The following is a 9,261-nucleotide window of genomic DNA, read 5'->3' as shown; positions in this document are numbered from 1 at the left end:
GAGAGGGAGAGAGAGAGAGAGAGAGAGAGAGAGAGAGAGAGAGAGAGAGAGCTTAAAAATCAAAGATCAGGGGATTGGACACTTAAGGAATGGATCAGGTTGTAAAGATAACTCTCTAACTATGTCATGAATTTTTCTTAGTGTGTATATTATAAATAAATGCATAAAAATATATTTTACAGTGAAAGTCTAATGTGGAGCTCCATAGCTTCTAACTGTCCACAAAAACTATAAATAAATTTACCAAGATGCACAGACATTGGATCTGGATTATTTTGCTGGATGATATTTTTTATTTGGAAGTTCTTTATAATCAACTTTAAAATATGTTTTAAAGATGAACCTGTGAATGGTGCTGGAAAACCCTGGTTTTGTGGTTAGGAGCAAGTGGGTTCCAGCACCCACTTGGCAACTCACAACCATCTGAACCTTCAGCCCCAGGAAATCTGATGCCTTCTCTTTGTTTCTTTGACTATCCATCATATACCTGGGGACCAGAACACTTATGCACATAAAATATATGAAAACGAAAACAACTAAAATCTAAGAAGGTCCATTTGGAAACATACAATAATTACACTTTTATTTAAGCAAATGCATGAAGTTCACAACAGTGGCATGTTGTGAAAACCCACCCTCACTGTTTTGTCCTCAGCTCTCTCCTTTGATCCTCTCCTGCAGCCATTACAACCTCTTTGCTTCAATAGAGTTCTTGAAAGAAAATTTCAATCTTTTTCTTTACTTGTAAGCATTATACACCATTAATCACATATCTTCTTAAAAGCTTACATACATNCAATCTCAAATATATGTATATACTGCTTGAGTTTTCTTCAGAATTCTCATGCCTTATTTCTACTTCCTTAACTGATTTCTGTATATTTAATTATCATCCTGTTATTTTTTAGGCTTCAGTCTGTACACACCTTCTTTCTAGTACCCTTCTTTGATGGTGAGTGTATTATAAATAATTTCTTTTTTTCTCTTCACATCACCTCTGTTTCAAACTGTAGATTCTTACTTACCATCTCTGGCTAATTTTGTGGATAAATCTCTTAGATATACCAAAATAAGGTCTATTATTTCCCCCATGTTCCACCTGAAAAATAATCTTCTGCTGTCAGGTCTCATGTTCATATACCCTGGATCAACTGTACCATTAAATCTGTCAGGGAAACTCACAGGCTAAGCCTGCAAAATAGCTTCACAATTTGGTAATTTTTCATTGCCTTCACTCCCAGTTCAAATTACTACTATTTCTTATTTAGATTCTTGAAGCAAATTCCTAACTAATCACATCATGCTTGCTCTACTGTCTTCATCACTTTGTGCAAGCTACCATCTAAACAGCAGCCACAACAGCAGAGTTAAGAGCAGTTATAGTTTGCATACACTTCCCTTAAAGTTTGTGTATTAAAACATTTGTCTCTGGCCCATGGCAATATTGGTATATAATGGAAGCTTTAAGAGGCAGAGCCTTGTGCAGCTTTTTAATGCTTAGAGAACATGTCCTAGAAGGGTATTTTGGCTTTCTTCCCNTTCTTTCTTTTGTTTTTACTTCCTGGCCATGAAAGATATTTTTTCTACTGTGAGCCCCTGCCATGTCTATGTCAATGCAGAAGGGGGATGACATCACTAGAACTAGAAACACAAGTAACCCTGCTTTAGAAGTAAATTGTTTCTGTTCCCTATAAAAAGACCAGAAAGCTGAGGAAAGTGCCCATCACAAATGTTGCTCATCTTCTCAGAACTCTCCAACCATGTGCCCTAAGCCACACAGCCTGGAGTTATAGAGGATTTACAGTATGACCCCATCTCCTACTATATTTTGCCCCCTTGGTTTGTAGCAATTATAACAGCCAGTTTGCCCTTGCTTAAAAATTGCCAAGGGCACAACTGTTCTAAAACATGGCTGCTCCCTCATCCTTGGTATCATTACATTTCAGAGTTCACATATAGCGCATCCCTTCATTTAACAAAGGCTAAAATGGATTTTTTGTGGGTTTTTTTTTAAACCTTGACATTGGCTGGATGTCATTTACATTTTGTAAAATGAGGAACACCATAAAATGACCAATTTTGAGAAAACTCCAATTCTTCACCAATTCAATTTTGGACATGTTCAAGATATTGCCCCAACAAAAGGCCTTACCATTTCGGTGGTTATTTCCTGACCATGCTACATAAACACCTTCCCCAACACATACACAAACACGCAACACACACACACACACACACACCATTTTTCTTTAACTTTATTTTTCTTCACAGCCCTCAGCTCCATCTTACACTCTGTATCTTTAAAGGGCTGAATTATTGTTATACACTTTGTATCTGAATATAGTTACAAATGGGGTAAAAAGATTAGCTTTTCATTCTTTTCTGATACATCTTCAGTGCCTGAAAAGAACCGAGAGGATGAATGATTAAGTTCATGACCTTTTCAAGTTTTTAGGTTTTGTGATTGAGTGGATGATAATTGATTACTGATGATGTCAAGATAAAGACTGAAGAAAATTAAGGAATTTGACATGTTTTGCTTACACAAAAATGAGGTAAAGTGCACGCTAGGCTATATAGATACCACTTTATTACTAATTTCAAGAAATAATTTTGATAAAGATAATAATAATTTTGATTAATTTATAATTTAGTATTGATTTTGCAATCTCTTATAATGCTGGAAACCATTTTTTTTTACTTTGCTGTAAAGACATATGTTCAATGGTAAGAAACCTAACAGAAAATAAATTTTAGTTTTGAAACCAAAGAGCTTATTCTACATGTGTGAATAATATAAAAGCATTTAATATGTCCTTCCCCTCAAAGGGCTTCATTTCTCACATATTTGATACTGCTGGCTTGTGATCATAGAGACAATGGACAGGAAGAGATGAGTACAAACTCCTCTGTGAATAATGGGCATAAATGCTCCCAACGTTCCCACAAAATTCATAGAGCTCTGAAGAATAAATTTTCACAATTCTAATACTTTAAAACTATACATGCATGTTTATTTTTAACATGTCAGGTCAGACATGTCTTCAACATCAGGTAACCTCTATGTAAGTGTAAAGAAGGAGAGCCTACAGAGATGGTTCAGCGGTGAATGCTCTTACTGTGCAAGTGTAAGGATATAGAGTTTGAATCCTTAGAATTCCTATAAAAGCCAGACATGTATTGCATGTTTCTAGTCACAGAACTCCTACAGGGAGATGGAAAGCTGAGGCAGGAAAATCACCAGAAGCCACCAGTAGCTTAGATCTTGTATGAGCTAGCCTGGTATGTGGCATATGCCAGAGAAAGAAGGGAATCCAAAGTGGACAGGTGAGAGAGAAGAAGTGGGGAGGGACATGGGACTGAGATCCTGTCTCAAACAATGTGGAATGCAAAAACCAAGAGCAGAAGCTGCACCCTGACCTATACAGAATTGTTGTTGTTGCAACAGCACTAAAGCTGTGTAATTACCCATACACACACATAGAGAGAAAGATAGAGAAGGGAAGAGAGAAAAAGAAAGAGAGAGTAGAGAGAGAAATAGAGACACAGAGACAAAGAAGCACAGAGACAAAGAGACAGACAGAGACATAGAAAATGAAACCAGAAATATAGAGAGTCTCAGTTCCTTGATCAGCAAGAGAATCTTAATCATTTTTGCTTGAAGGTGTTATTATTTCTATCTCTATATTGTACATGTCTTTTTATCCAGATATATTAACAGACACTATAACAGTTGTTCCAATATTTTGCAGAAGTGAATGGAGTAAAAAAAGTCACTAACACTGTTCTAATAACCTTCTGCAAAGATGTCACTTAAATACTATTTTCAAAGAGAATGAATATGTGCACACAAGGGAAACTTTAAGCGATATAGTTAAAAGAATTTCCACTTTTAGATGGTCAAACAAAATCATGATCCCCTTGATTTTCTACTTGGTCTTAATAAACTCTTATTTGTGAAGGACTGAAGCAAGTGAACTCTTCATTACTGATGGGGATAATTAGAGTAAAGGAGCTTCAGACTCAAAGACTCAAAATTTTAACGCAGTCTTTTATCAAAGCAGTCACTCCACTTCGACTTGACAGTTAGCAGCATATGATCTGGTAAACAAATACTTTCACACGGAACAAAAGTGCTATTAAAGGCCAAAACTGTCAACACAAATTCCATTCTTACAAGTGAAAAAAATACATAAACTGTTGATCACCTCTGGTTGTCTTAACTAGCATGGAGGTTGTCATGGAAACATTTCTGCGAAGTTCACAGTGATGAAACACAAACACTTTCAGTCTAATTGCTATTAGGTTTAGCATACCAGAGTTTATTTATGCTCAGTGTGCACTGTGATAAAATGTAGCAGAAATAAAACTTATAATAATCCAACATAACAAAGCCAACATTCCCCTTTTGAAAAGTAAATGAAAACGAAACACAATGGAATTTTTTTTTTTTCAAATCTCATAATGCCCCAATATTCTGAAATACCTATTCTGATACTTTTGTACCCATAGTGCATGCATGAGTTTTGAAAAGGTTTTTGTACATTTACTTACATGTGATTTAAAAAACAAAACAAAACACCACTTTATCCATTAAACCCAAGACTGAAAATATTAAAATTCAAATCTCAGCAGAAGTTGAGCCTCTTTAGTTCTGATTTTCTGGAAGTGTTATCAGCTATCAACAATTATCAAAGAATTGCACCTCATTCTATGAAGATAAAAACGTTGTGAACAGTTTGTCTGCAATCTTCTGTTTTCTCAGTGACAGGGGACCTAAAAACTTATTCTGAAGAAAAACAAACATTGCTGACAAGTATACAAAATAATATGCTTGTGAAATCCCAGTAAATAAGTATTTTACTCAACATTTTGGTAGGAAATATGTCTTTCTAGTGTATATGAAATTTTTAATCTTTAAAAATGTTTCCCAAAGTGTTATAACTTGAAGTACATGGATGTTTTGCCTACATGAATGCCGATGAGCTATAACATGAAACGTCCTCAGCGGCCAGAAGCCTGTTTCAGATCCTCTGGAACTAGGAGTTGTAGATGCTTTTGAACTGTTATGTACAGTTGTGGACTTGATCCTGGTTCTTGCAGAACAGTCAAGCGTTCTTAACCATTGAGCCTTCTCTCTCCAGCCTCCTTGTATAAGATTCTAATTTTTGACTAATATATCTGACTTTTTCCCTAACTTTTCTTTTACTGCATGGCAATGAAACATAAAATGTCATTCAAGTCTAGAAAGTATTGGGGTCTTTTAAATTATTATTGAGGCTGGAAGAATAGTTCAGAGGTTAAAGCATCAGAATTGTGACAAGTTCACCCATCAGGTGCTACATTGGTGAAGGAGAACTGGCCTTCGAGGTTAGCGCTCTGACCTGCATGTGCATGTATACACACAATGAACACATTTTGGGTAAAATAATTATGAGCCATCTAACACGTTCTTACAAGTATAATAACTACTAGGTAGTAAAAGAATAGAATCCTAGCTTCTCTGTGACCAAGCTTAAATTCTAGATGATAAAAGAAAAGCAACGTTTTATAAATAAATTATTAAAAGACACAGAGCTAAGTACAGGCACATTTGAGTTAGGAGGTTCAATGTAAATAATACTGGTACTCCACAATAAAAAAGGAAGAGATGAGTCTCTTCCAAAAATTTACAGGAAAAGCAAGATGACATAATTTCAGCACTATTTCAAGCTAAAGGATTCGTGTTTAGAATAGCCCCACAAACACAAATCTTGGAGTACTAAAAAGCAATTTTGTCATATTTTTCTAAGATCACATTTTTCTTAAATCTCAAGCTACTAGCTAGTCAAAATAAGACATAGCATATGTCACTGACTCAGGGTTGAACAGATGCTAACTCACTCTCTGTGTTATCACTACCATATCCAGCAGCCAGTGTGTGTGATTGGGGAGGGGCACAGACAAGTCTGTATGCAATGTATCTGCAAGTTCCCACAAACAGCAAGCTACACAACCTACACAACCATATTAAACTTCTTCACTAATTCTCAAATATAGGGATTTCAGCTAAAACCCTTAAACAATATTCTGTGATTTCCCCTAAACATTTGTGTCAACTTTGAGAAGTCTTTTTTTTTTCCTCCCCTATATGGCTTAGTTTAAAATTCTAAGAGGAGTCAGAGGGCTCAACTCCTTCTTGCTCTCTGATTCTAATAAGGTGCATTCTTCTTTCTCCTCTCATTCCAGAGAGAAAAACAAAACGAAAAACCATTACTGATGTCCTCGACATAATCCAGTAAAAACGAAGGCATTCTGGCCGCCAGAGATCCAAGGTATTTACAACAAAAGAGGCACATAGGAGACTTATTTGAGACCTAACTAAACATTCAGAGGATAGGAGGGAGCATACAAGGAGAGGGACTTCGAAGAAAGAAGACGCACTAGAGAATATGTTCAGAATGCAAAAGTGTACTGAAAATATGATGCTGTATTTGGGTATTAAAAAAATCCTGTGTCTCCTCAGAGTGCTTTTAACTAGGTTAACATGAATGAAAATTTATTACATATTTTAAAAATTATGTTTAATTATGTGTATTTGTGTGGTTTGTGCACTCAATGCAGTTGCACACAGAAGCTGGGAATGTCTGATTTTCTAGGCTTGGGGTTACAGCCTATTGTTAGCCACCTGCTTTGGGTGCTGGGAACAAAACTCAGGTTTGCTCCATAGCTTTAAGGACTCCAGTCACTGGAGTTCTTAGAAACTTCTAAGCTTGAAAGTGCAGATTCCTTTGCTCTCACCAGCATTTTGCAGTCACATAACACATAAAGGGAGAGTACAAATACAGGACATTCATACTCTGCTATCCATATTGTTTAAAGGGATAGAGTAATATAATCTAGCCTTACCTAGTTGGTCTCCATATTGATTGCAGGAGAAAACAGGCACGTATGAAAATTAACAGAACATAATGTGATCATGGGCGACTGTAGTGATTCACTTATTTAGTATGCACACGTGCATGGGCAAATTCCTAACAAATAATGACAATAATAAATTAAAATTTATCAGTTGATTATAAAATTGTAAGTAAATATGAAAATCATTCCTTTTATCCATTCATTTGATAAAGCTTTAATTAAATACCAAACATAAGGCAATGTGTTAGGAAGGAAAAAAATCCAGGGATCTGCCCACTTACCTAAAGATGTACACAGCAACAACCAGGTGTATCACTGGGTAGGAACATTAATGCTCATATCTTTGTTATCTCAGCTTTAAAATATGAGGTCTATAGAGTTCTGGTCATAAACAATAAATTGTTGTGACAATCACTGTATTTTAAAAGATTCATCTATTTTTATTTTATATTCGGCTGTTGTGCTTGCATGCATGTCTTTGAACAACACAATTGCAGAGCCTGAGGACAGCAGACAAGGGCTGTAGATTCCCCTTAACTGGAGTTAATACAGATGGCTGTTAGCCTCCATATAGATGCTATGAATCTAACCAGGTCTCTGGAAGAGCAGTCAGTGTTCTCAAATGCTGAACTGTCTCTCTGATCAGTAATCGCTGTATTTCACAGACACTCAACATGCCAAATCAAACTGAACATGAGAGGGGAGGGAAAGAAAATTTGGAAGAATGGGGGTAGATTAAGTGGTGGAAGAGACAGTGGAAAGGAAGAAGGAAAAGGAAAATGTGCTATTTTGTTATTTCCTTCAACAATTCAACCATACACTTAAAACTGCCTCTTGATTGTGTGCCCAGACCTTGAAGAAATGTTAGGAAAGCCTAGGCCCTGGCCAAAACTACCTCAGTGTTTACTGGAAAGCAGATCTTTATGTATGAACTCAGTTCTTCTATAAAACAGATTAAAATATTTTAGACTTTTGGAAGCTCAGAGAAAGGTCAATGGAACCAAATAACCAATAAGTATTTAGATAGTACATGAAATTATGGGAATCCTGGGTATCCACTCAAAAAAAGAATTTAGATATTTTTTCTTGCTTTGTAGAAAATGTATTGCAATTCTCCAACCTCGCATTGCTTTTTCTTTATAACATTTTACCCTGCAGCATTTTTCGCTCCTTTTGCTTGGTTGCCAAAGAGACAGCCATTGGCATGGGCGATCCGAAGATTGGCAAAAGCCTTAAAGTTCTTCTCTTCTTCTGTGATGACTCTAGCATTTTCCTTTTTGTACACATTCTGGATGGGCATCACAAGTCCTGTTAGCTAGGTGACCAACTAAAGATCTTCAGAAGAACTGTCTCACTTCTTCAGAGCAGAAGGTTTCATGGGGGAAAGGCTGACCTTGGCCTGGAGTGATTCAGTGGGTTTGTTTTGCCTCCATGGGTCCACAAAGATGCTGATGGCGAGAGCCATTTTCTTGTGGATACCAGTCACCCTGAGTTTCTCCAGGCTGAAGCCCCTGCCTGCTCAGACCTTGGTGTGGTATCTAACTGTAGGGTACCTCATGCTGGGCCTGATGAGACCAGGAGCGGGAAGAGGGGCAATGCAGCACAGTTCGCCTGTGTTTGCGGATCTTGCACGCCTGCTGATTGAACCAAATGTCCACTTCATTGCTGCCAATCCTTGTGAAAGTGGGGCTTCAGGATCTTGCCATTCCGGCTGGGCGCCATGGCTGTCTCCTGTACCGGAGAACTACCGAGTGGAAAGGCAAGAATTTAGATTTTTAAACAAACCTGTAGAATGATTTTAAAATTTTAAACAAAACTGTGGAATGATTTTTAATAATTCTTGAAACTCGTGATTAATTATCACCATCTTTGGAAACTTTGTATATTTCTACTACCAATTTTAAAAATGAATATGTTTGAGCTGGGCAGCAGTAACTCACTCCTTTAGTTCCAGCACTTAGGAGGCAGAGGCAGGCAGATTTCTGAGTTCGAGGCCAGCCTGGTCTACAGAGTGAGTTCCAGGACAGTCAGGGCTACACAGAGAAACTCAGTCTTGAAGAAACAAAAAAGAAAAAAAATGTTTATGAAAATCATTCAAATCGTTCGAGGGAGAGCAACGCAGCCTTACCTTGCTGGGCATATTAAATATCACAATTATATCTGCAAATAACTATGTTGACTATGATGGGCTTGCATTTTCTTCATTTTTACAGGGAACTCACACTCCTTGTTGCCTGAACACACAAGATGAGATTAAAATATAAGAGGCTGATCTTCAATAACAAAATAAATAATAGAAAGCCAACATTCACGTGGAAACTGAACAACACTCTTCTCAATGATACCTTGGTCAAGGAAGGA

At 36.9% G+C, this 9,261-nt stretch overlaps 1 protein-coding gene and 1 pseudogene across 1 annotated transcript in view; both read right to left on the bottom strand.

The window, feature by feature from the left end:
- The window catches only part of Foxp2 (forkhead box P2), a 520,673-nt gene that overhangs the window by 471,922 nt on the left and 39,490 nt on the right, over positions 1 to 9,261 (bottom strand). The window lies entirely within an intron of this gene.
- Positions 7,987 to 8,675, bottom strand: LOC110296501 (annotated as a pseudogene).

This window comes from Mus caroli, chromosome 6 (assembly GCF_900094665.2).
Source record: "Mus caroli chromosome 6, CAROLI_EIJ_v1.1, whole genome shotgun sequence".
NCBI lineage: Eukaryota > Metazoa > Chordata > Mammalia > Rodentia > Muridae > Mus > Mus caroli.
Note: the sequence above shows the minus strand (reverse complement) of the source record. Positions and strands in the feature narration are given on the sequence as shown.